Source organism: Amblyomma mixtum, chromosome 3, assembly GCF_055824585.1.
Source record: "Amblyomma mixtum isolate Tamu chromosome 3, ASM5582458v1, whole genome shotgun sequence".
In the NCBI taxonomy this organism is placed as follows: domain Eukaryota; kingdom Metazoa; phylum Arthropoda; class Arachnida; order Ixodida; family Ixodidae; genus Amblyomma; species Amblyomma mixtum.
In genome coordinates this window covers 86673511-86700300 of record NC_143014.1, presented here as the reverse complement: position 1 = coordinate 86700300, position 26790 = coordinate 86673511, and the positions used below count along the sequence as shown (strand labels likewise).

General features: G+C 48.7%; 2 protein-coding genes across 13 annotated transcripts in view; one reads left to right on the top strand and one right to left on the bottom strand.

The window, feature by feature from the left end:
• Positions 1-26790, top strand: part of LOC149350833 (thiamine-triphosphatase-like) — a 663235-nt gene that overhangs the window by 133222 nt on the left and 503223 nt on the right. For 2 of the 7 annotated variants that reach the window (XM_089580010.1, XM_089580005.1), the window contains exon 1: positions 20640-20852. The exons of the other annotated variants lie outside the window; for them this stretch is intronic. The gene's annotated coding sequence lies outside the window, so the exon portion shown is untranslated. Of the gene's footprint in view, positions 1-20639; positions 20853-26790 lie in introns of those variants that run through there. 7 annotated transcript variants of the gene reach the window in all.
• The window catches only part of zfh2 (Zn finger homeodomain 2), a 339472-nt gene that overhangs the window by 178724 nt on the left and 133958 nt on the right, over positions 1-26790 (bottom strand). For all 6 annotated transcript variants that reach the window (XM_089579993.1, XM_089579997.1, XM_089579998.1 and 3 more), the window contains one exon: positions 26247-26326. The gene's annotated coding sequence lies outside the window, so the exon portion shown is untranslated. The remainder of the gene's footprint in view (positions 1-26246; positions 26327-26790) is intronic.

The following is a 26790-nucleotide window of genomic DNA, read 5'->3' as shown; positions in this document are numbered from 1 at the left end:
TGCGCTTCCGAATAACGGACCGGCCGGCAATCACCGGCCAAGAAGCTCCTCGGGGCCGACCTGCTGATAGCATCCGCCAACCGGGCGCCCGGTCACCCACGGTGGGGGCGGCCGCCGCGCTTCGCAGTAGCCACCCCGAACGCTGTTGCGAAGCTGCAGCCTTTATGAGCCCAGTCGGTCTGAACCGCATAATCGCCACATCCGCGCCGCTCACCGCCATCAACATCATTTCCCAGGCAGATATTTCGGTCGCCTCTTCAAAGGCCACTCTGTCATCGCAGCGGAGTCAATGCGCACTTCAGTGCTATGGTGCCCCCCAAGGGGAGCAACAGTCGTGTGCCCCTGCTTTCTGCAGCAGATTTCGGCGTCATCCCACAGAGTTTTCTTTCTGCTGGTGCGATCGGCCGTTTTGCGTTAATGCGAGCGATTCCAAAGTCATATCCCGAATCTGTTTCCACTGTAGACCACTGACGTGGTTGGTGGGCTACAGCGGGTGCTTTGTTTTGCGCAATTCTTTCGATAAAGAGCTACAGCGTGAAAATCACCGAGTAAAAAATAAAAACTGGAAATACTGCGCTAGCGTCTCTTAACCGAGACTACCCAATATTTTCCTACTTATTTAGTTCTTGCCATTTCCCTGCTTGCACGAATGCAGCCTGCCTCTCTCTCATCTTGGAAATTGAAAGATAACGAGATCGAAAGGGGGAATAAGAAGGAAGCAAATGGAGAAAGGCCAAAGCTGAGAGCGAGCCACGAGGGCACGTCACTAAACGAGCAGAAAGAAGCGGGGGGAGACGGGCTGAGCGCACCACCCTCGGGCTGGAGTGAACCATTCCGTCTGGAAGGCCAATATGACAGCGTCGGAGCACTTACCGTGAGATCCCGCCCTCGCCAGCGCCGCTGATCCCGCGCCAGTCAGGCCGCCCGAGCAGGGCGCCAGATGACCGCAGGGCATTAATTATAATCTCAAGTCCCGCGCACGCCCCGGAAGGCCGCGCCATCACGGCGAGCGCGCGCTTCCCTTTTTCCCCAGCTCGCGCAGCATCGTCCCGGGATGCTGGGCAAAGGGAGCGCTCCAGCGCTTCCCTTAATTATAATTGTCTCATTAATATGCAAGCGCGTGCGCGACGAGCTGCGCACGCGCGCTTGAGCTTTAATTAAGCGCTAGCGCCGCCCTTCGGCAGGAAATAGAATCAGGGAGCGACGGTGGCGCCGGCCGCACGGGATGGCCATCAGCCGCTGCCGAAGGTGGAATCCCCGGGAAAGAGGGCTAATGAAGCAGCAGCAGCACCCGCGGAACCCGAGCGTATTTGCCTTGGCGGCCCTAATAGTCTCTGCATGCGAGGACGGAGCCTCTTTCCTTCGCTCCCCATCACCCGGGCGAGCTCCACCGCCCCCCGTCGCTTCTGGTTTCGCAAACTTGCGCCGCGGCTCGCGAATAAAGACGGCTGCGAAAGGAAGCAGCCGACAGCCGGTGTTTATACTGCGGCAGCGAATCTTCAACGCTGCCGCGACGTTCAGGACCTTCGTGCTTAAGCAGAGCTGTAACGGGCCCTTTCTCGGAAAAAGAAGCGTGACATGTCAGCCAAGCGCAGGGCACGACAGTGGAATTTGGGTGGGGATCGAGGACGTGAACACAGCTACGACCTACGCAATGAGAGAGCACTTTGGCTGCAGTACTGGCGAGAATCAAGGCACGAAAAAATGGCCAAGCGACCATCAAAGAGCCCCCAGCTTAACGCCGGCCCCCTTATGCTGTCACTGGTGGCGTTTAAGCGTATAACTACCACTGAGATTCGCACCACCTTTGAGGGTCTGTCGCACACCGAACACGCAAAGTCGAAAATGGTTTGTTTTGACCTGAGTGTCACCATCGTGGTTCGCCTGTGTCATGCATGCATCTGGCTGCTTTGGTCTAGCGGGCGCTCTTTTCCGCGCCGCTCGCTTATCTCGGCATCGCAAGCTCGTACGTCCGTGCGCTCTAGTCGTTAAAGCTATCGCTCCGGTCCACGGGCGCGCAGCTCCGAGTCGCGGGCGCTGACGTCACTGTGTGGACGGCTTCACTTTTCCCGGGCAACGACGAGACTACGCCTGGCATCCCACTAACAGCTAGCGCTGAAAAAAAAGAAAAATAACCGTTGCGAAGGCCTCTGCCTATGCGCAGTGGCCCCATCTAAATCAGGAAACGCTACAACTGCATGTGTGTGGGGCTCAGTGCTTTTTCATTGTAGCATAGTGAAGCTGGACCAGCAGCTAACCTATATTATTTATATAGGGCTCTTCGTTTTCAGGGAAAACACAGTTTCACTCGATTCTTGCAACCCGGGACATTTTTTTTTAGTTCAGGTAAAAACCGATTTCTATGCAAAAATCTATTTGCAGGAAAGAAGAGTTTGCCACTGCGCAAAGCTGAAGACACCAGACGAAAACTAGCGGTCGTCTTGTACTTATTCTAAAAAGGCGTTTGCAGTTACCTGTTCATGACTTTCAAAGTGTTTTAACGCTTGCCTTAATCTGCGGATACGTCGGAAAAGTGTTTGAGAAACGAAATGCGAGCACACAGGCACTGACGGGATGTTTCGTTGGCACTGACTCAAGCGACACCCGCCCTAACCACGCCCTGCTCCAAGACGGCTGAGCGTTTCAAATGGGCGCTGTGGTGCTCAATGTTACAAGTAGTGTACAAACAAATAAAAGTAGGTAAGGAACAGATCCAGAAACCCTGCACACGTGGATGGTAAATACGCGATGAAATAATTGCAGTAAATGAGACAAGATATACTGGACTTGGTGAGGAGTTTTTGGTAAGTTGTCATCTATAAGTTGTTCGTGAAATGACTTGAAAAAGAGAGCATTTTATGTCCACCACCGAGAAATGTGCTAACGGTAAACTGATTTTTCAGGAAAAAATAACCCAACAATACGCCATTTGTCAAACTTTTTGTACAATAGCCCGATTACCTACCCAAATTTGAAATTAAAAAGATAGTTCAACAAGGCTGTTTCTTGGGCTGGTTGGATGCTCATGATTTTGACGAAAAGTATGCGCACAAGAAGACGGGGACAAGCGGGAGCTTGTTGAACTTCATTCCTAGTACATCGGGTGCTTTTCAATGTGCTTCTTCAGATCCGTCTTTCATAGCTCTTTGTCCTGTCTCCCTATGCTTACATTTCGTAAAAAATAGCACCCTATTTTTGCCCCACTGCCTCCCTCCAACCAAATTCCGAGAAAAAGACGAAACCTGAAAACGAAGTGCTCTACCTCTAAAAAGACTAATTTCTTGACGACTTCCATGGGCGCTGCGTAGAAACAAACAAATAGTGAACTGAAGACATTCGCCTGCGTGGATCCTACCAAGCTGTTTAGATGAATGAAGCACAGACAACAACATGTTTATTACTCTTGACAAGAGATAAGTAATGCTGCGTTAGAGCAGCCAGCAAAGTTGCACACGTATTGGCGGCACGCGGTAGCGAGCCTCGTCGCCCAACCCAAGTGGGCTGCTCTTGAGAGCCAGTCGTGGCGCTGTGCGCAGGCGCAGGTAACGCACCTGTGACGACCGGCATCCCAGCGATCGCTCAGTGTCACCGAAAAGCGCTAAGGACGAAAACACCGGAGAACCTTGCGCTTCGGAGAGGAGCGAGTTCGGCCCCATGAGCGATGCCTCACTGGGCTCTCAGAGACAATAGTGGCCTGACGATGATATCCGAACACCTGCGCAGCGTGCATGACCATAACAAATGCAGTCAGCCAGCATACGGCTGCACGTTTCTTTTCCAAACGACGCTGCCACTGCGCCATCAGGTTTCGTTCGCTGTTTGTCGGCTTGGGGATTGGCACACAGTTACTTAACCGTCTTAGTGAAATGAGTACAGCCCGAGTGGAGTAGCGTTGAAAGAGAGAGATAAAAAGTTGTCATTAGACCTCAGCGTAGTCATAGAGTAACACAGGAAAGCTAGACAGATTTCGAAGTCTTTGCAGTTACAAAAAAAAAACAAAGAAAAGAGGCCTGGCCAATATCAGATTTTTTTTCTTCTGCGCTCACACCGTTTTACAACTATGAAGAATTGGAAGACTCCACAGCTTTCTTTTGCAGCCGGATGGCTGTCAGGTGTGCGATAATGGTTACTACCACTTTACCGCTGTCTAAACAGCGGTGTACGTATAGAAGATCATGTCTGCTGAGAAGTTAAGACAAATGTGCTTTACTTAAACAAAGTTTATACGTTGGAAAGTCTTTCACTGAAGCCCAGCACAATTATTATTTTTTTACGATGACGACATTTGCCATCACTAGAAACACTTCATTTTAAAAAATACTGGAAAATAAGGTCTCAGCGAACGCGCTCTTGTTTCGAGGGAAGGAGAAGCACAAGAATCCACTGACTGCCAGAATATACGCATAGAAGCAGGCTCGCTGAGTTGCCGTCTGGATGAGTGAAAGGTGCCACTGTAAAAGCTGGTAGCGTTTTTTGCCCTTGCCATATGAAAATGAGCGGTGACATCTACGGCATCGCGATTTGTAACGGAGTCTGCTAATTGATTTTTGAATCAGCATATTTAGTCTGCATCATTCTCAGTACAAAAAAAAAAGTACCAAAGCAGGTAAAAAAAGGACACCACGTGAGATACAGCAATAAAAAATATCCACTGATTGGTCAAAGTGCGGATACTTTGGTCACTCGGTGCTACAGGTAGACTGGGAACGGTATCAGTGGATGGGAACCCATGACAAGAACACTTGAGCAAATCGAGCTTCATTGCATTCGCGACTCGTGAGACGCCTTAGGGCAGCGACCAGCCGTTTGCCAGGGTCGCAAGTTGTGTATATTTGGCTCCCTCACCAAGAAGTTGCGTTGCATGAAGACCCGGAAAAGCAATCCCTCAACACACGGCAGCAACTGCAAAGGTTAGCTGTGAGCGACGTCGATTATATTTTGTATTAGGACTACCTCTTTGTTGCCGCTCAGGATAAAGCCCCTTTTCCGAGCCAAAGACAGATGCTGGCCGTTCTCGCACACCAAGAATGCGCATCGCTTCGGTACTGGCCAACAGGCGCCGTACAGCTTGGGGGCCGCAGTGCTCACTACCGAAGCGCTTCTGACTCTTTCGCAATGGGGAGCGCCCGACTGCCGTCGCCCTAAAGTGACTCTTTATGTGTCGCATTTCGGCACCGCCCTCGCCCACGTCCGCGCACGGCGATGGCTCCGATAGCAGCAGCCGCGCAGCTTCGGCGTGCCTCAGCGACGGGCCCCTTCGCGCATGCGTGCCGAACGTCCACTTTAATTAACGACGAAACGCTTCGCCCCTCGACATCTGCAGCTCTCGCCCTCCGCCTCGTCTGCCCAATTCTCCTCGCGTCGCCATCTTGACTTTCGAATTACGTGCCTTGTTTTTTCTTTTATCTCCTGCCCGGCCTTCCCCGTCCTTCCTCGCCCCCGAGAGCCTCCGCTGATTCTTGGCTCCCCCTTCTCCTCTCCGTCCCCTTGGCGCGCGCTTCCTTTTCGTCGTTCTTTATCGCACCGCTTTCCCCAACATAGGTAATACAAAACCATAGCACAAAGAGGCAGCCCGCGCGGGCACCGAGAGAAGGGAAAAAGTAAAACAAACGGAGGCACGGGGCAAGAAATCGGGGAGAAGGCAAAGAGCGGCAAAGAAAACAGGGAAAGGCGTAAGAATAATAGCGCCAAAAGAAAGGAGGTACAGGAGCTCGGGAATCAAGAGAGGGAAAATACTCGGGGGCTGTTCTTTTTAGGATCAGACGTTTCGCCGGAGCAAAGAAAATTCCCCTGTTTCTAGGCTCCCAAGATTAGAAAATTTGCGCCGGACTGCGCTGGGCCGCGGGCGAGGAGAAGGCGAGGCCACCGGCGCAAAACGCGCCAGGCGAGCCGCTTGTCTCACCGGAGAGACTCCTAATGCCCGCCATCGCAGCGGCGTTAATCAAGGCACAGATTCTTTACATTCTGATGGGCGGGCCTCGGGGGCACGCGCGTGCCGGCCGAAAACGGGCGAAAAGTGCGCGGGATCAGCGCGACGAATTTACTATCGCGAGGAAATAACAACACGCAGCCGACGGTTCCTCGCACCAGCCAACAGCGGTAAGCAGGCGTCGGGCGTATACCTGCGACGACTTGCAGCGCGGACAGAAAGAGGAAATTCGATCGCACCGTACTCGTCTCGAAGAACACGGAGAACCTTAATTATTTCGCCGGACGAGAGCCAATACCCAAGAGAACTGTCGTCTAGTTAACGTATAAAGCAGACGTCAAAACAACGAGGAAAATTCGGTCTAAGGTTAGACACCGTAGGAGATTAGCATTGATGACAGGCAGGTTGCTCACAACAGAGGTTTCAGCAACTAGATGCAGCAACATTAATATGTGTTTAAAAGGTACCCGTTTACTTCCACACTTCCCACGATTCATTATTAAAATTAATAAGAAGATGTATTTGCTCAAAATCTGCTCGTACCCCTCTAGCGGCCAGTAAACAGTTAAAAACCAGCACAAATTCCTGATCTAAAGAAAGCGTCCCTGCCTTTCAGGTTCTTACCAACAATTCAAGCTATATATCACAAGCTTTCACTGTTGTTTTGATCGATCCTCGCAGTTTTTCACACGACAGAATCAAAGGTGACGTGCCTCATTTGCGTATTTCGGAAACAAAAATAATTTTCTGCTGGCATTAAAAGGTGTTGTCGCACATGTTCGGGCCGAGACGACTGGAGAAGTCAATCAAGATCCCAGCAGTTTCTTTGCTCTTTTTCGTTGACAGTGCTTAATGGCAAGAAAGATCAAAGGGCTGCAGACATCAGAAGCGCAAACTTCATTACAAAGCAAAACCAAAGGAGCACTGCAGAGCTCCAGAATGTATTTTAATGTCTCCTACACGCTAGCGCACACACAAACCTTACTGCACTTTGTGACTTCAGCCTGGTACTGTAATCGTTTGAGCTACAGTACAAATCTGATGATGATTATTATTATGATGATGACGATGATGATTAATAAAAGTAATGCATCCGGTTCTCTGTTCTCCTACCCCTAGGACAATAAGCAGAAATTAAGAAATCTAACACCCAAAGAGTGAACAAATTAACAGCAACTCGCCATTGTTTTATAATAGCCATCAAACTCGTTATCACATACTCCCACCTTTTGCTTTTTTCTTTCTGTTCTTGCAGTCCCATGGCGCGTCATTCTCTTAGCCGTTTGCATACTGCAGCATGCTTTACAATTCTACGCATAAATTATCTAGCCTGTGAATGTAGCCTCTCTCAGGGCCATTGCAAGTCCCATTGCCTTCTTTGAAGAGCTCCATTTTGATGTACAAGGGCGATAAAAAGAGATGCGAACACAGCAGCTCCTACATGCTCCATTTTTCGAATTTCTTTGTATCGTACTTGCACCTGAATGGAAACAAGGAGACAGAGCATACAACCATGGTGACTCTAGCGTAGTTTTTTTTTTTTTTGGCACAAGCACGATGAAACAGTATTCGAAAAACAGAACATGTAGGCGCCGCTCTGTTCGCATATCTTTTTATCGCGACTGTATTCCAGCGACAGCATTGTAGATTTATAACATTAACTCCAAGTACTTGAAGGGGCGAAACACTATGGTCTTATCTGGACGTTTCGCGTACTGATCGCAAGTACAGGCGACGTGTAGACGACTACTAGTATATATATGTTCAAATCACAGCTGCTGATAAAATTATAGTTCCGCATTGGGAAGTAGCTTGAGGAGCTGTCTCTGACATGTTTTGACACGACACAAGTAATGAAGCAAGAAGAGAGAGCCAGTAAAAAAAAAAAAAAAAGCTGCTTCTTAGAAATGGAACTGACTACATACTAAGCTAAAAAACGACCTTTATTAGGTTTCCAAAATTTGTGAAGCACCGCACTCACCGCTAAGCACACGAGTGGTCAGATCGTGTTGCTGCTTCCAACTCAGTTGATATTCACGAGAGTTTCATACCCTGGGAAAACGTAGGTCAAACAACAAGCATCATATGCCTAACTTTCTTGTTATCACTGACGTCGCGCATCTTGCTAGTGCGTAACAAAATCGGCGTGTCGCTACACACTTACTGCATATCTTTTTTTTTTCTTTTTACAGAACAGACTTTCAGAAACTCGTGCGCAACCGAAATCTTACTCTTGATCACTATCCTCGTTCCTTGCAAAAACGGCTGACAGCCGCATGGTCATAGACAGTCTATAGACTTCCAATTGACTTATTCATTATTCATTATTCTTATTCATTATGACGATATTGACTTCCTATAGATATTGTTTTTAGGTCTATTCGTAGTCTATAGACTGTCTATCAATAAAAGTCTACTAAAAGTGTATAGACATAAATCTATAGATTGTCTATAGATTGCCTATGACATTTGTATTGCCTATAAACTGTTCCCTAGGATTTGTCTATAGACAGTCTATAAACTTTATAGACGAGTCTATAGACACTCTATAGACTGTCTAAAACTTGTTTTGTAAGGGTTAGATACTGTCTTTCGCTGCTTCCGAGTGACAGCTTATACTCTCTTGGTCTTTTGTCAACAAACTGGCCATTTTTTTAAAAGACGTAAATCCTCCTGCATGACAGCGGTATCTCACACACCAAACTGTCTTCGGTATAACAATCCCATATAATAAAGGAAGATTTCATACTCCAAAGTTCATAATAATGAAAGTTCAGAAGACAGGTACAATACTGCAAATATATCACATGAAGGAAATTCGCTGAAAAAAATATGTGATACCCGTGGCCCATTCGACTCAAGCATTATAGACAGTATGCCTGCGTATGCCCCTTGCGTATGCTTGTATATTCAAGTACTAAGGCAAATGGTTGCGGATAAAGGCTCCATTTGCAAAGCCGATTGCGCCATCGATGCAGTCCATGGAATGCTGCTGTCACACGGAAAACCGTAGGTATAAGTTATAGGTTAAACAGGCCGATCCGTCAAAAAAGGAGCGATGAAGCTTCGGTCAATCAGGACCAATCGGCGTACGCATTTACCGGCTCAGTGGTTCGCGTGCATTTCTCCGCCGCGGTTCTGAGCACCTAAGACATTGATCAGAAGTAAAAATGAGGTTAACTTCTATAAGTCTATTTAATAACAAAGAAAAGCAGCACGCGTGGAAGGAACACGACGAGTTTTCGGGATGCACAACCGAAATGCACCTCACTGAAGGCGTGCTAAGAACTGGATGAAAAGATTGATGACGAACTGCACATGTATGTAGAGATGTAGTGGGGATTTTCCTGAAGAAAATGCGAGTTGCAAGTAGCGCAAGTCCTGTCTATGTGTGCCTTATTTCGTTTAGTGTGGAACTTCACAAATCATGGAAACAATTCAACGATCGGTGCAGTGCAACAAAAAGTTTCTCCGGGTGAGTACTCACCAATGATAACAGGACGATTTATGAGAAAGCTCCAAGCTAAAGCTGCAGTATATTCACTCTCGACTTTAAAGTGAAAAGTAGTGCTTGTGGAGTAAACATCACATGTGCATAAGGTTTTTTTGGTGCAGATACTTTGGAACATCAATAAAAATAAATGACAAGTTGTGTGCTATCAGTAAAAGTACGGCCATTGTGCACAGGCGCAAAAATTTAGAAGCAAATATTGCGCAGGCGAAGCCGTCGCAGTGACTCAGTGGTTAAGGTGCTCGGCTTCTGACCTGAAAGCCCGGCCGTGGCGGTCTCATTTCGATGAAGGCGAAATTCTAGAGGCCCGTGTACTGTGCGATGTCAGTGCGCGTTAAAGGACCCCAGGTGGTTGAAATTTATCCGGAGCCTTCCACTAGGGTTCCCCTCATAGCCTGAGTCTCTTTGGGACGTTACACCCTATAAACCGATCAACCAGTTAGCGCAGGCGAAGTGAACGCTGTAGGACGCGAACGATAATCACTATGTACTAAGTTGCAAGGAAACACGCGGATCGAATAAGAAACAGGTTTATTTCCGCTTTCGTGAATTTGCATTCGAGCTGTATGCGCCTGTAGTGTAGAGAATACAACGGGTACCGCGAAATGTTTTTTCTCTAAGACTGAGAACAGAAAGTAATCAACCTTATTGTCACGCACGAAGTTTTTTTTTTTTTTGTCATGTCCTCACAGGTTTGCTGCTGGCACACTCTTTTCTGTACGGTACACATATTTCGCACTTGTAGGAGCGCTTGGAAACAATCGCTTCCTGCAAATGCGCCTATTAAAGACAACAACAACAGAACGAAGGGAGGACAAGGAGAGAGATATGACGCATTTCGAAAAGCCGAGCCCTATACACAGAGGAGTGATTGTGTCCTAACGCTTTGCGCCTCCGACGTTTTGATTGCCTCCACATCCGCGCGCACGCGGCACCGGAAGCGGCAAAGGCAAGTCGCTGGCAGCCTACGACTAATCATCGCGCAATAAGGACGCGCCAACAAAAACACGCTGGCTCACGAAAAGCCACTCTGCGACGAAATTAACGCGCGCCAGGAAAGGAAGGCTCACCTGAAACGCACTCGTTTTAGGACAGAAAGCGAAGCCGAGTGCTTGCGAGTAAACCGGCGAGAAAAACAGCATTTCGAGAAGAAAAGGCGTTTTTATCGTTCGCATTCCCGGTAATCTTTTTCCTACCACGTGGCGTCATTAGGAAAGCGGTGGCCGACGCGCTTAAGCCGATGGGGCACCGGAAAAGGCGAAGATGGCGGGGGGAGGGGGGTGGCACGGCAAAGTGCAGTTTTCACTCGTTGCGACATTCTCGTCTTCAAACCTCACGCAGGAAAACGTCGAACGCGTTGCGAGAATCCATTAACGCCCAGAGAATGCCGGCAGAGTTGTGGAAGGCTGAATGCGTTTCGATTAAATCACCCTCATGTGATTTACACGTGTAAGGGCGCACTCAGCACACGAAAGCAGCAACACGCAGTCAGAGTGCACTGAACGGGGGAGGCAGAACCAAATAACGAGGCGGCGTCTTACTTCTCGCACTCAAACTCCGAGATCGGAGTTGCGTGCGACAAAAACTTCTTCACGTACGCAGCAAGAGGTCGAAGGGGATAGTGTTAGTAGCAATGAAAACAGTAAGAGCTGAATCCAGAAGCCCAGAAGTCGCAAGAAACAAGGACTACAGTACACACTCACATTCGAATGACAAGCGGTGTATAGTTTTGGCCGTCCCTTTACTACGCGCTTACGGGAGCGCTTGGAAATTTGCAGAGTACGCTCACAAATGGTCGATAGTGCTTAGTTTGGGCTTCTCTGCAGTATGATAATTAAAAAAGTTGCTGCAAAAAGTGATCTATCCACCACTATCAACCATGGCACTTGAAGCGAATAAGCAGTGACTTCTGTTCTTCCTTGCCCTCATGCGTTTAGTGCAAGGCGATGTCACAGCTTCGCACTCCGTATTCCAACAGTATCAACCGATAAACTCTAATGTAAAGAATCACTAACGAATAGGTGCTTGCTTCTTGTTCTTAAAGACGGCTTGAGGTTTTCAGCAGCTTCAGCCCTTCAAAACAAACTTCCGGGCTTAGGTTAAGTTGTCTTGTTTCCCGATTATCAAGTAGAGCGACAGAACGTCCCCCAGAAAGAAGCTGTGCCCAAACGTCTGCATGAAAACGTTTTCTGCTCAGTTGGTGACGCAGTGTCACGGGCACTTCCTTTCTAAATTCTGCCTGCACGTGTCGGGCGTTGGTCAAAATTTCTATCCCATCACTTGGCGTCCCATCACACACAATTTCCCATCAACAGCGTTACCGCCAACAGCAAAGTTCTCGTAGAGAAAAACAACACTTGGAAGTAGGGAAATGGGGACCGAGCACCGGAACTTCTTTAACCGCGAAATGGTTCCCGGTGAAACTTGACCAGAAGGGCAACCTCGTCGGTTTCATGTGGCATAGGTTTCTGAAGGTTATGGATCGCTGAGACAGGTGTTCACGGGGGGCTTTGGCGAAATCATGATCACGTGACCGGCCGCAGCGGGTAGAATCTGGCTGCTCTGCTACTCGTCTCGGTGCGACCGCAGCAAGACGCGAGTCAGGCGCGGGAGCGACAGATCCATTCGCCAGAATCGCCTTCCCGGGCCGTGGCGAGAGTGCGCGGGCCAATGGCGGAGATCAGAACGGGGCGTCTAGTTACGCCAAGCAGGAAGCGACATCCTGGCGACGGTCACGTGCAAGTCTGGCAGGCGCAGGCCTTGGGTCGGCAGATGAAGTACGGCCGCGCGGAATGAAGGCGAAGAAGTCGGCGCGCGATCTCGTGCTTCGTAAACAAGAGAACCGAAAAGCAAACGCGCGTGGACAAATGGTCGGCGCGAGAGCGAGCCGCCGAGACGGCGATGAACAGCAGCCTTGGCGAGAAGACGAGCCGAGGAAAGAAAAAATAAAGAAGAAAAAACGGACGAAAGCAGGAATGATCCGGGAATTAATAATAATGGCGGAGAAGACTCCAATCATAAGCGCACGGGGCTCCCCTTCTCAGCGAAAATGCGCCTGCCAGTGCAAACGATTGGCTCTCTCGCTGCCGCGCCATTAAGGACATTAGCCCTTCTTGTGTGCTTGGCTCCGTCTGTTTGTGCGTCTCCCCGATAGCAAGCGTGCCCGCGATGCTTCTGTGCGGCGCGAGACGGAGAGCCGGCACAGCCTCATGTGGTTTGCCATTAGTCCAATAATCACCCGTCCATTCCGCCTTCTTTTTCTTTCCTCTGCCGCCGCAGTTTTCAATTCCACCGCGCCATTAACTCCCTTTTCTTAGAAAGGAGAGGACCAGCGTGTGCACCGATCCGCCGCGTTGCAGTCCTCTTCGCCGGCGCCGAGGCTTGCTGGCTCCGCACCCCGGACCGGCAAAATCACGAGGCAATCGGGGGGTTTCACTGCAGTACAGCGCGCGCGTCACTGCGCCTCCCTGCCCCCTTGCAACAGAGGGCGCCGGCGAGATGGTCGCCGTTTCATGCTCCAGCAGAGCCCGCAGTTTGCAGCGCGGCCGCCGAGCGAACCGGACTGGACCGCACTACATGCGATCAACATCTTGGCGCCAGAAATTTCGAAATTTTCTTTTAATTCACGGAGGGACGAAAAATAACGTCGAGGCTGGCGTACGCGCACGCCTTAAGTGAAGGGGGAGATGAATCAAAGGTGTTCTGCGCTGAATACAACCAGGCTAACGTAACGTAACCGTTCCCCTTATCGCAATATTTGGGCATTACATATTTTCACAGGTATTCCTTGTGGTGGTTCAAATTTATGGAAGATAAATACAACGCGGTTTTAACTGCCTTCATTCGGAACTTCAACCTGCGATTTAAAGACGTATAGTTCTTTGTCCAACTCGACAGCGTGTGTTTGTGAACGGTGAGGAAAATGTTCGATGACGCCGACACGTTTTATACACCATAAGTTCAATGAAACCTACGTATGGTGCAAATTCGTAGTAAAAGATACCTCGTCAAACAGTTTCATTTGTCACTCTCTGACACTGAAGTATTTCTTTAGTTATCACAAGCAGTGGAGAAAAATTCTTATTAACGGATTTTTGTTAACAACGAACTCTTACTCAGTATCGACCTCAAGCGCACACCTCGAAATGGAGAAGACTAACGCCTATGCGGGCAAGGCAACGTTTCGTCAAACATTGATGAATCTGAAAATGAAACTATTCGTAAGGACGTCACGACTATACCATATTATCGGTTGCAAATGGCCCTCTAAGAAATATACTCTGTATCTAATAGCCCCAGCGCGGTGGCTCAGTGGTTACGGCGCTCGGCTGCTGACCCGAAAGACGCGGGTTCGATCCCGGCTGCGGCGGCCGAATTTCGATGAAGGTGAAATTCCAGAGGCCCGTGTACTGTGCGATGTCAGTGCACGTTAAAGAACCCCAGGTGGTCGAAATTTCCGGAGTCCTTCACTACGGCGTCTCTCATAGCCTAAGTTGTTGTGGGACGTTAACCCCAATAAACCAAACCATCTGTATCTAATAGCAATTTACAATAAACCATACAAGCACATGAAATTGAAGAGATAAGGACAAGTAAGTGTGTCCGCAACAACAGGCCTAAAAGTTTTATTGTCAAATTAGCAACGGCTGATTAACTAAAAAGCAACAGCGCAAACAATTTCGCGATGCACAAACGTGTGAAGCAGGCAGAGCATAGCAAGGCACATGTCTTATGCAGAAATAATGCTCCAACGCTCGCCTACAGCAAAGTTAATTGTGAGTGCGCACTGCAAAGGGAAAAACCTCATGCACTGAACAGCGTTAGGTTCTTAGGTGTCAGGTTCCCGCGGTGCACTCCCTAATGTTCTTTTTGGTCCTTTAATCCCCCTCTTAAGACCCTAATACAATGCTAACGAGACCCTCTAGGCGCCGATGGCGAGTGCAAGCACTCTGCCAAAGTCCGCTATTTGAGCAACAGTGAAACATGGCGCCTTGTTTGTCTGTCGTACACTAGGTGGCGGCAAGAACGTGAAAGAGAGGTCGTCAAGCAAGACTTCTGAATAGCAGGCTGAACCCATTTAAAACCAGCCGAATTGTACGGGAGAAAACTTTTTCTAGAGAAAGGCGCGTAGCGCTAGCAAGTAGAGTAGTGAACAAAAAATTGCGAGGACACTTTGGCAACTAAAGTGTTGAGAGGCGAAAGCCGAGGACGCTGTGCCGTGATGGCTTCCGGTGAATGTGACATCACACCGTTCCAGTGGCTATATCGGTACCAAAATTATACATCTTTCGGGGATCTGAAGTGTTAACTGCGCTTAATTACACATTTTTCCATTTAATTTGACACAAATCCGCCGCTTTTCCGACTATTCTGTGACAATTTTCACTATGCCATGACGACTTCCGGTGGATGTGACGTCACGCAGTTCCCGTGGCTACATCGACGTCCGCGCTTTTTCGACGCAATTTCAACATTTTTGCCTACAATTAATTAACTAATTAACCTAGTCATGAAACTTGGTTTCTAGGTTCATTTTTTCCTCTTCTATCTGAAGCAGCCATTGATTTCCTTCTATCGTTTTTAGTTCCCGAGTTAAACGCGTGTGACACGCTTTCCCTTTAAAAGATATATTTTAGATCTTCACCTATTACCTTTTGACTCCACTTACACTTGTGTATAGGCTATACAGGAAAAAAAATGCGAGTTTTTTCCAACTCTGTAAGTGAATATTCTTCAAAATGTTGTGTCACATTGTGCTCCCAAAATGAATATAAAAAAGTGCTTTAAATGGGACATAAAGGCACGGTCGATTAAGTAGATTTTTTTGTGAAAAAAATAAGGCTCTGGTTAAAATAATCTCTCATCGAAAACCTAAAAATGTTCATCCTTCGTAGAGAAGAAGCCTTTTGCGTCAACGACTGCTAGACAACGACGAGGCTTGGAGTCCAGCAGCCTGAACTCCAAGCCTCTTCCAGGAAGCTGTCGATGACCGTCTGTGTTTCCGCCATCTTGCAGCAACTGCTCGAATTTCTCTTCGCCGTTGCTGGCCTTTGCGCCCCTCAGACAACGTGCCAACTCTTGTCAGAGATGTTCAGATGGATTGGGGTCTGCAGACTGGCTTAGACACACCACGAGGTCCGCACTCCATGAGCGCAGTGGAGTGCTTTTGGTCCTTGTCCTGCTGAAATAAATAACCACGGACAAAATTTGTGCGTACCCATTGAAGCATAACTTCTCGAATTCCCCTCAAACTTCTCCATCGAAACTTCTTTTGTTATGCTAACTTGAATCTGACGAACGAGACCACTCCACGAGCGAAGAAACAGCACCATACAACAAAGTTACTGCCGCCATGCTTGAACACACGAAGTTGATTACAAGGGCTATGTTTACTGCGCTTGGGGCAGCGCAAATAAGAGGTACAATCGCTTCCAGACAACAAGAACTTCGATTCTTCTCATCAATGCACTTACCAATTCACGAAGTCATTCATTCACATTCGTCCCCTGTCCGCCCCAAGAGTTTCTTTTCCTGCTTATCCTGCCAGCCGAGCAGTTCTCCTCACTTATGCTCAGCTTTTAAGATGGCCTCCTGGTGTTTAGATTTGCAGATATCAAACGAAGTCTCGCAGTCTATGCAGCACTCTTAGATCCGCATACCTGGGTATTTTGTTATTGAATTCTATATTTATTTTACAATATCTTGTACAGTATGTCCTGCCTTGTTGTGTATTGGGCCCTGGGCTTTGTCAAGCTGATATGACACCTTTTAGGCCAGGTGACCCATGAGAAGTTTCTGAGAAATAAAGGAATAGATTTGAAATCTCTGGTAATCTAGATGACAAGTATTCGAGGATATTTTCCGCTCTCTCGATGAGTCATTGTTGACTACATGGTTAGGTGATCTGGGGTGCCTCGGTGAAGGTCGAAGAACGGCACCTCTTCTTCATGTATATCTCTTCAAAACTATCGAAATTGTTGACTGCGCGGCTTTGAACTGCCTGAAATGCTGCGCGTGTTTCATCAGCCGTGAACAACTGTGCAGCCTTGTTTAGGCTATGGGAACACGTACTGCGCTCTGTTCATTGGTTATAATATGCAGCAATGCATGTAACTGCGCAATATGGGCGTAAAAAATGACAGCCAGTTAATATTAATCAAGAAAATGCCAGAAACGAAGGCAATGAGAAGTGCAACTGTGCAAATGAAATGATGAACGTTGAAACAAAGAGTTACGTCCCCCAAGAACTCTTGCCGGCGGATAGGTGCAACATTGCGTCAAAACATTTTCAGGGAAAGCGAATAGGTATTTTACTTCCTGAATGTTTTGAACTGAGACGAAACATCTGTTAACCTCTCTTTTTGTTCACTGCTGCGTTGACAGAAATAATGAGAAAAATTCAAAGCTTGAAAACAATTATTCGTCAAATACCTGAAGTTTCGTTGTCCGTTCCAAGCCCCTGATTTCCGACGTGAATTGGTCTTATAACGTCCACGAGCAGCCGGAACCTGGGTGCTGGACCACATACTTTAATAAAACATTACCAAATCGTGTACGTAACGGAATACTTTGACGGTGCCAGCCTCTAGAAGGCTAGCCACGAGGTGCCTTTCATTCGTACCTTTTTCGCACGATACTGGAGATGCCTCAATACCATAGCGAAAAGAGTTAAGTGTTCTTCGTAGACTGCTGAACAGACACATTACTAAACAAATAAAATGTCCAAAATTGCACAAATAAATAAGACTTCAGTAAACCATTCCTTCCCCTAGGTCAACGCGTACCCCTGTCACTGTGAAATAATCGTCACAAAGAGAATCTATAGCGTTTCTCGAATTAGCGAATTTTGTTTTCCTCAACAAATAACAAATAGGCTCATACCATCGTCAGCGTTTTTTTCCTTTCGGAGAATCGCGATTAAATATCAGGCGTTCACAGCAGCTGGAGAATCAAAATGGCATTGAATATATACTGTTAGGGCACAGTAGGGCACACACTGAGCGCTGCTAAAGCTTTGTGAAATTTAAGATAGCCGAATAGGAACAAAAACTGCAGTGTTGCTTAGTAATCTGCGGTTTAGTCGACCAGTAGCCCCCCCCCTCCCCTAACCAGAGCGGGGTAAGAATTCCCTCTTTAATCGTGAAAGTCTGCCCATGCATGCATGAATCGGTAAGTAGAAAATCGTCTAGCTTGGTTGTTAGCCTGGCGACCTGCCATGCAAAGGGGCAGAACATATCAGAATAGAGGTGTGGGACAACTCGGAGCAGCGGATGTGAAAGAGGTGGCGATGATCACGTGTGAGAGTCGACGTGAGCCCCTTCGATCAATCATGTGAAGTCCGCGACGCGAAGCCGACGAGGAGTGCGTGAAAGGAAGTCATATACCTGCAGTGACAAACGCTCGCGGGGAACGTCGGCTTAGTCGGGTATACGCTCACCTGACGAACTAGGGGAAGGCGGCCAGCCCCGAGCAAAATTTAATAGAAACGCCTCTTTCACGTGACAAACAGATCGCAAAGAACGCGGGAGATGTACAACTGAAACGGGCGGTGTCGCCTGCGCTGTTAGCGTGCCTTCCTTCGCGTCGCTTTAATCCATCAAAAAGTCGACAAGGTTACCAACGGCGGGAGCAGCAGGCGTGGAGCGCAATTCTCTTAGGCAGCAGTATATTGAGCGGTCTGTTCTTCCCGCGTCGGGCGCTTCGCACCTCGCAACGAATAAATTTACCGCAGAGTTTAAGCCTTTCCTCATTACACTAACGTCGTTCGAGGCAACACCGGGTACGTCTACTAGGAACAACAGTACCGATTGCTCGCCAATGGTTTTGCGCAGCCTGGCGCTATTTGCGCGCGTTCGATAAGCCCATCCTTACTCGGCAGCCAGTTTTTCAGCAACAGTTGGCAGGAAGAGAAGAATTCCGTATGTTCAGGGGCTAAAACAATTTCAATGGGTTCACGACAGCGTTCATCTCTGCCTATGCCTAAACACGATTTTTGCTCCCTTGGACAGTGACTCGGGGCGCCCTTGTAAGCACGCATATACAGCCGGCCGAAATGGGCACGGCTTAATGTTAAGAAGTGAACAAAATCGAATGAAAGGAACCATTGCGACGTATAAGCCCATTATACTTCGCGCGTTCTTCAGGTTGCGTAAGTGAGTAATGGGACTCGTGTACGAAAGTTATTCCGACGTCTTCTTACAGTGGGAAGGACTCGTCTGACGCCGGCGACTGGCGAAAGCTGAAGCGCAGCTCTCGGTGCGGAGCAATGACACGGCTTCCCGCTTCATTTTTCGTCACGCAGGTGGCACGCGTGCCACTTGCTCGCAGCCCTGCGCTCGTCTCAAGCGCAGCCAGTGTCCAGCTCCTGTCTCACACAACAACACATCCGCGGGAGACGAAAAGCAACGCCGCAAACAAAAACAAAAAGCAAAGAACAAGACTGAAAATAGCGCTATCAACAAAGCGTATCAACGGCTGTGCTGGGGGAGATTGATGCCGCACATGTGTTTTCCGAGAGAATAGCCGGCGTGGCGCGCGGCGTACGCCTGCAGAGATCGCAGAGGTAAATGATCTCGGCGGCTGAAACAAGGCGCGGACGGCAGGCCGCCGCGCGCAACCGTCGCGCGTTGAGTCGCCGCATGTGGGTACAACTGGGGGCGCGGCCTCGTGCTGGCCGGGGATGCGCTCGCAGCGCCACCACAGCGAGCACCGACGGAAACCGGCGTCATGTGATGTGAAGCTGAGCGCTCTCAGATTGGGGCGTGGAGTGGCGAACTACAGGAGGAAGGGAATATATAAAAGTCGCAGAATTTAAAAGGTCAGAAGTATTTTAAAGTGGACAAGTGGGGTGAAGCAACGCTTCGTCGAATTAGATCGGAATGCGATATTCTGCTAAGGCCAAATTGTGGAACAAATGAAACAAAAAAAGAGAGAGAATGACGAGTGTTAAACGAAAGAGCAGCTGGCTAGCCAGCCTCCAGTCTCTCCGTCCTTTTACCTGCATGTATGTAGAGGAGCCGACGCTGAGGAAGCTCTCAGAGGAAGGAAGATGACAGCGTGCGACAAATTTTCGTTAATTTAGTTCAGATTAAAAGGCTGCTGCGACTCGCTGAACTGAATGATTTATTTAAACACGCTCAAAACTGTAGTTCCTGAAAGAAAAAAGAAAACGGCTACAAGGGCTGTTTGTAACGATGTTAATGGTTTGGTTTATGGGGTTTAACGTCCCAAAGCGACTAAGGCTATGAGAGACGCCGTAGTGAAGGGCTCCGGAAATTTCGACCACCTGGGGTTCTTTAACGTGCACTGACATCGCACAGTACACGGGCCTCTAGAATTTCTCCTCCAATGAAATTCTAGCCGCCGCGGCCGGGATCGAACCCGCGTCTTTTGGGTCAGCAGCCGAGCACCATAGCCGCTGAGCCACCGCGGCGGCGTAACGATGTTAATGTTAAGAGCCTGCATACCGTGGACTTATGCAGTTTCCCTGTTCCCACGTTTTCTGAGCTCTTGGTAACTATCCAGCGTAAAGTGGTCGACCGTTGGCGAGAAGTCGAATAAAGCTGCCCCTTTGTCGCCACTTTAAAACTTGGAAGTATGAAAGTCCACAGCAGCTTCTGTGCGCACATTCGCGCCTCGCACAGATGGCGTTCTGAGCGTCCCCCGACGACCACATTTAGGGTCCTCTCAAAGCGGTGCCCTCCGGGGTCTCGGTCGCGTCGTCGCCGTGACGATGACGCTGCCCAGGCGTTCGGGAGCCGCGTGTGCGAGGCGGTGAAGAGGCGCGCGTGCGCGATCACTTTCTGGCGCACCGTAGCTGTAGGGCGCCTTCCGCTCATTTTCTTTGTGACCTCAACCTGTGAACCGGACGTGGCGAGAGCCCGGGGAGCAGCACCGTTGTGGAGCAGCAGCAGCTAACGGAAACCGGCGTCTTATCAGCCGTATATTTCACACGTGGCCCTGCCGATTTCGCATTCTGCGTCCTCACCTCCCCCCGCCCTCGCGCTGTCATCCGCCGCGGCCGGCGCGCGCTTCCCGCGGAGCCCGAAACGGGGCACGACGGCTCCGCGCGCGGCCCCGCCACAGGCACCGCCGTGCATCCCAAAAAAGGCGCATAAATAGTGCGCGCCCGGACGCGAAAACAAGCGTATATCGCACGATCTGCGCGATAATGCGGCCGGAGAACAGGACTTTGGGGCGAGAGGAAAGGACGCGCCCGGCGCGCACGTACTTATCAGCGGCGACTGACAGCGCGGTTACGTGAGGTCCGCCGGGAATGGCGGCTAATGGCTCAGGTGCGCCGCCGCCGTGGCCCTGACGTCGCTTCCAGAGACGCCGTCATCGCTGTCAACGCGTTCTCGCCCGTGCGACGAGTGATGCGCTGCGTGCCATCGGCAGCCGCCGGGAAGGCAGGTGTGTGGACAAAACGAGTTACCCGACTTTCGTGCCGCGAATCCTTGTGAAACGTTAATTCGGCAACAGTGTCCAGACAAGGGTGCGGAATGCGCTTCCCAATCTATGTGGCAAGTTGTACGGATCAATTCTTAGACTGTCATACGACTGAATGGTATTCCAACAGACAGATGTAAATGATGAGCCTACTCTAAAGTGTTTTCAACTTCAACGATTGAAAACCGACTCTCCTCGTTCAGCATCGCTTTTCAATCCATTTAGCGCTACTGCATCCTTGCACATGTCTCAGCCTGAAAGACACGAAATACTAATTTTAAACGACTTGCTGCATAGACGAAAAAGCGAGGGGGGGGGGGGGTCTTCAATATAACAGTATTAGTAATGTTTTCTTTGGAGTGAAGGTCAGGGAAAATGTGCCAGCATGGTGATGGTGTCCCTCGAAAGGATGAATATGCTGACGATACAGCTAATACAAAGTAACACAACAATCTATTCACTCCATCTAATAAACAAGACCTTCCAAAATAACTCAATTTTTTTTTCTTCTTGGCAAAAAAGCGCAGCACCCATTCGAAAAACAAGAGACCAGGCAAAACAAACACGAAAAGAGTAGTACGCCAGGAACACAGCAATCGTAAGTTATAAGTGGAAAGTAAAAACAAAACGGCGGACGCCAGAGAGAGAGGAAAAAAAATAAGGTGAAAGGTGTCCGGAGCACACGCACACAAAGGGCCTGAACTGCTCGCAGACGGACGCGGCGTGGCTGGGAAAAGCGTCCCAGGGTCTCGAGCAGCCTGGAGAGAAGGAACGAGGGACAGCGCGAGCCCCAATAAGTCACGGGGGCTCCCGGATGCGGCGAGGCTCACTCTGGAGGAGGCGTCCCGGGCGTTGGACGGCGCTTTTTCTCGCAGCCGCCACAGAGGGAAGGCTGGCAGGGGTGCGCGGGGTGTCTTCGCACTTAGCGAGGGGTAAACAAATTTAGGGTCTCTGCGCGCGCCTTCGACCACGGGCCCCCGCGGTGGCGGCCCCGCCTGGACTGCATCAAACGAGTCTGATGCGAGTCGCTTCCCCCGCCCAAAATACTCCGCGCGGCTGCGTCCGAGCCGCGCCTGGACGGACACGCAGCTTTTTGCCAGACACTCGCGCTCGGACGGAGAGCTGCGAAGGCGACCTTCACGCGCACTAATAGCGGTATACGACGCGGTTCTGAACGCGACGCAGCAGCGACTAATACGACACGCGACAAGGCGCTGGGTAAATTAGAATGAGAACTGGCCGAAATGTCGAAACTATAGGATGACTTTCAATTCAATTTACAAATGCGACTGCCGCGGTCGAGGAGCAAACTCATGGGGGCAGAAGGCTGCGCAGTTGCATTTGAAGTCGAAGCCTAGTAGCTACGTAAATGAGCTGCCACGGCTTGAGGTTTACTAGGAAGAAGTTCATAACCTCCAGTCTGTGGTCACACTTGACACACACCACACCTGATATTTCATTTGATGGTATTGGCCTTGAGCGAGCAAACAAAGTCCTCTTTTAGTGCATCAGCGCTAAAACCATCAAACTGAGATTTCGCCGCTGTTTGCCTATCCGAAGCCTCTCTGCGTGAAGTCGAGGTTGCTCGGAGAGAGCAACCTAGGTATCAAAAGCCCCACCGATGGAAGCACTTGCAGGGCAGTGGCGCATCGCGTAACCGCCGCACCACTGTGCAAGGAGTGGTATGAGGACTCCCACCGATCTATGAATGTAAAGAGACATTACCAGTTCTGCATATATGGGCATTAACCGATTACCGCTATCACGCCACACCCTTAAGGCGGAGCTTAAGCCCGATACGGCCGATCTTTGTCGAAAATCTGCTTGACCTTGAAAACCGAGCCTCGAACCGAAACCGAAGTGGAAACCGAAGTGCTAGCGCACGCAATTTGCATTTGGCTTAACCACGCTAAATCATGCCCGATTTTTTTTATATATCCATGCATCCTCTTTCTCATTGATATTTGGAGTAATTGTACTCTTTTACTCATTAACTGACACACTAAAAGTAGAATAACTTACGCAGTATGGAGCAACACGTATTTTTTATCATCTGAGCGATGATCACGGAGTAGAAGTCCACAATAGTCTCCATTTCCTGTTCACTGCTTGGTACAAAGACATATTGCTCAATGCAAATCACGCAGCATATAACTTCAATCAAACAGCATACAACTTTGTCAAATATTTTAATGTATGTCACGACAGAATGTGCGGCGTTCCTTGCATTTGCGCCAACTATGTTTCTCGCGTCATACTGCAGTTCTTCTGTCATCCCTAAAGCCGATCGACCTTGAAGCTGTTTTTAAAGCGTATGAAAGTTGAACTCTTTACAGCGGCACCTATCGCCACCACATATTTTTCATGGGTATGTTGAAAATGTTACCTGTTATCTTCCGTTAACTGTCGAGAACACAGATCGTTTTTAACCAGCCTACATTTTCTTAAACCTCTATTGTGCACTCCACACGCCTTATGAGTGTGTTGTGTTGTGTTTAACGGCACATAAGCAGCTAAGGCCATCATGCGCTAAGCATAAGGTATAGCAAAGTTTTCTACACACGCCTATGGGTATCGTGAAGTAACCAGATTTTCTTCCCTGTAATATCCAACATCCGTTAAGGCAGTCTTACAAAGACTGCAAATCTGAATTACGAGTTTATCACAGGATAAGCTCGGAACAAAGTTAATGTGCAATTGATGTAAAACAAACCAAACATGCACTCAAGAAGAAGTGATAAGAACTAGTGAAATAATATTTTTTTGTGTGTGTGGAAAGTTGAAATGCCGTTGCACTGCAAAGTGACGAGGAATTTATTATTGCTACAGGTTCAAATGACTGCATAGTAGCTTTCAGCAGTATATTTACGTGTATTTGTGTTCTTAAAGCCAGGTTCTAGAGACAGCGAGACAAGAATAGAAAGAAGTGGCAGCTAGTAGTCACTGTCTGCGATTGCAACGCGTCCGTACGACAGTCTTCATGGTAACGGTCACGTGGCAAGAAATGACATGGCCAAATGCAAGAAACCGACGCGGACGGTATCACTAAATTGCTTGGCAGTAGCAAACTTCGACGGATCGGTTCACTTTTCGCACCGAAATTCAGCGCTGCAGCGCCTAGATGACTTTCGGTCACGTCTGAATGCGCAGGAGCACGCAGGCGAGTCGGAAAATACAGCCGCTGCGTCTACGAAGTTCGAAGTAATCGAAGCGAGGGGCCGAAATTTGCCGGTGGCGGGGTGCCCTCTTACGTGGGACTCCTCAAGCTGTCACCCTTTGGTGGACGACGGACTGCGCGAATCGGCGACGATGGAGTCCCATGAAGCGCCGCGCCTGCAGAGCAAGCTTGCATTCAGCCCTTGTCAATGCAGGAGTGACATAGTAAGCTCTGCAAAGCTGGTGTTCGGAGAAGTGGAGAAAACGGTAGCACTGTTGGAGGCCGCAACCGCCTGTGCAACGAATCGAAACCTCATGCAGGACAAGGGCATAAAGGAGGAACACAGAGAAGCGGCCACATTCGCACTAGAGAATTTTAAGCCCTCCACAAGGCGGTCCCTCTAGGTCACGAGTACATTCTTCTCAACTCCTGAGGTCATGAAAGTTGAACAACCAGAACACGCAGAGATAATCCCTACCTACAGTTGAAAAGAAAGCACGCGGAAACGAAGCTATACATAGACGACCCGATCAAAGCATCGTATAATCTTGCAAATGTTGCAAACGACGCAGAGCTGCCCGATTAGGGCCACAATTACAGAAGGCACACGAGCTTGTTTAGAATCTGTAGGTGATTTTTTTCGTGAGGAAAAATGCAGAACATAGGGCCTCTTTCGTATTCATTTTAAGTTGCAGTTCTAATAAGTTATTAGAAAAAAGTACAAGAAAATTATTTTTGTCGATGCGACAATAGATTATTTGTATGAAAGAAGTTATAACGTACAGTACGATCTCGGGCGCGAACTCCTTAAAGTTTTAACTATTCGGCTATAAAGCGTAATAACCAAAGTACTTTGCGTACTTCACACAAACTAACGGAGAGGAGAGTAGAACTTCGTGAATGTACAGTGAAGAACCTAATTTTTTGCAATCGCCCGCAATGCGATGCCAAGATAGTCACGGGGTACAATGTCTAGGCTGAAAAAAAAAAAAAAAGAAACAGAGTACGATAAAACTTTTCTTTCCACCTCTCGGAAAATTAGAACCAGCGGGTAACTGGAAGTGCAGTTTCGCAAAGTGTCGCAAAGGTTATCCACGTGGCGTACGCAGACAACCGCAGCTTTGAATTACATTCTCTGCGGAGCCTTCATTGGCTGAAAAGTAATGCCACACAAAAGACCGGATTGGTACACCGCCTGTCTACAGTGAAGACAACTACTCTTGTGACGTCAGGAGGTCGCTACGCCAACTCGTACCGAGGAAATCTTGGTGTGGCGTATAGCGCTTCATACCGCGTCCAAAATTTCTTGGCACTGAAGTGGAAATTACAGCTGGCGCCTGCAAATGGGAGGACGAATTCTAAAAGGTTTTCGTGCATTACTGCAATCCGCCACAGGCCGGCAATTCCGCAGTTGCATGTCGGTCTATCAATATTGGCGGAGTAGTGAACGCGAGCCAGTTACGAATCGCCCTCAAAAGCGCAGCGCTAGTAGCAGCTTCCTCTTGAGTACATGCCAACTATTTGTGAGACGAACAGTGGGGCGAAGCGTTTTCCGCTTCATTTTTTGTTCGTGCTTTATTTTGAGAGTGCTCTCATACTACTCCTTTTGGGCACTACGGGTTTTCCTTGTCGAGAGAGTGAATTAGTAAAGGCCAAAACGAACGAACACGGATGTAATTCGTTTGTGAAAATCGCTCCACCTGAAAACAACGAAGACCGCGCATTCCGTATCGATCAGCGTAGGAACAGCAATAATCACGCCGCTTGCTTTTGATTGCTTCGCAGAGGCGGCCGGGCTGCAGGAACAGCTGGGCCATCGAAATTGATCAGGTGTGCGCTTGGAATCGAACACAAGTATCGTGAATGAGCAGACACAAATCAGCCACGAGCGGATCAGATAGCGCAGTGCACGCGCGAAACGACAAAATCCAATTAAACGTTCCAGCTTTCAAGAAAACTCGCCGTCACTGAAAACTGGAAGGTTGTTTTGGACTGCGAAGCTTGCCAAAATATATATTACACGAGGATATCGTCGAAACAGAGCAACGCAAAAGCAAAAGACAAGCGCTGTTTCAAAGATCGCTATGAAAGCAAAGCGCCCAGCCCCGTTTTGAAGTAATTGCAGGCACGCTCGCGCCTCTCGACCATCATCAACTAGGTGCACTGCGCGCGCAGTAATCATACTCGGAGCAAGGACTCACCATTTAGGCACAGAAGAAGTATTTGCTGTCACGAGGTCGGAGACATCTGGCTCGATCCGACGTCGTAGCCGCGTGTAGAGCTGCACAGACAAAGGGAACAATTGGCGATACGGTTTTCGCGTGCACTCTGCGAGCAACTTTTGCACCGTTACTCTTCACTGAATGTTGAACAAACATATGGACATTCAGGTCGTCGCAGGCGAGCGTAAAATAAAGCTTTCTTTTTTGTTTTCTTGATAACTGGTGCGAATAATTTCTTGTAAATGACTGGGTGTGAATGATTTTTAACACGAACATAGCGCAGTGAATAATAACACGTATGTTTGTTTCCTTGTTCTTGTGGAAACGTATACGTATTGGCTCATGACTCCATTCATTCAATTCTTGATCGACGCCCACGGCACGGAGACTTTGCTACGCGAAAAAGCCAGACACAGTGACTAGCGCAGCACTCCCAATGATGGCATTTATCTTCACATACGGCGCCCCATTCGCACATGAGATGAGCTCGCTTGATTGATGCAATGTAACACCGGCTTCAGTC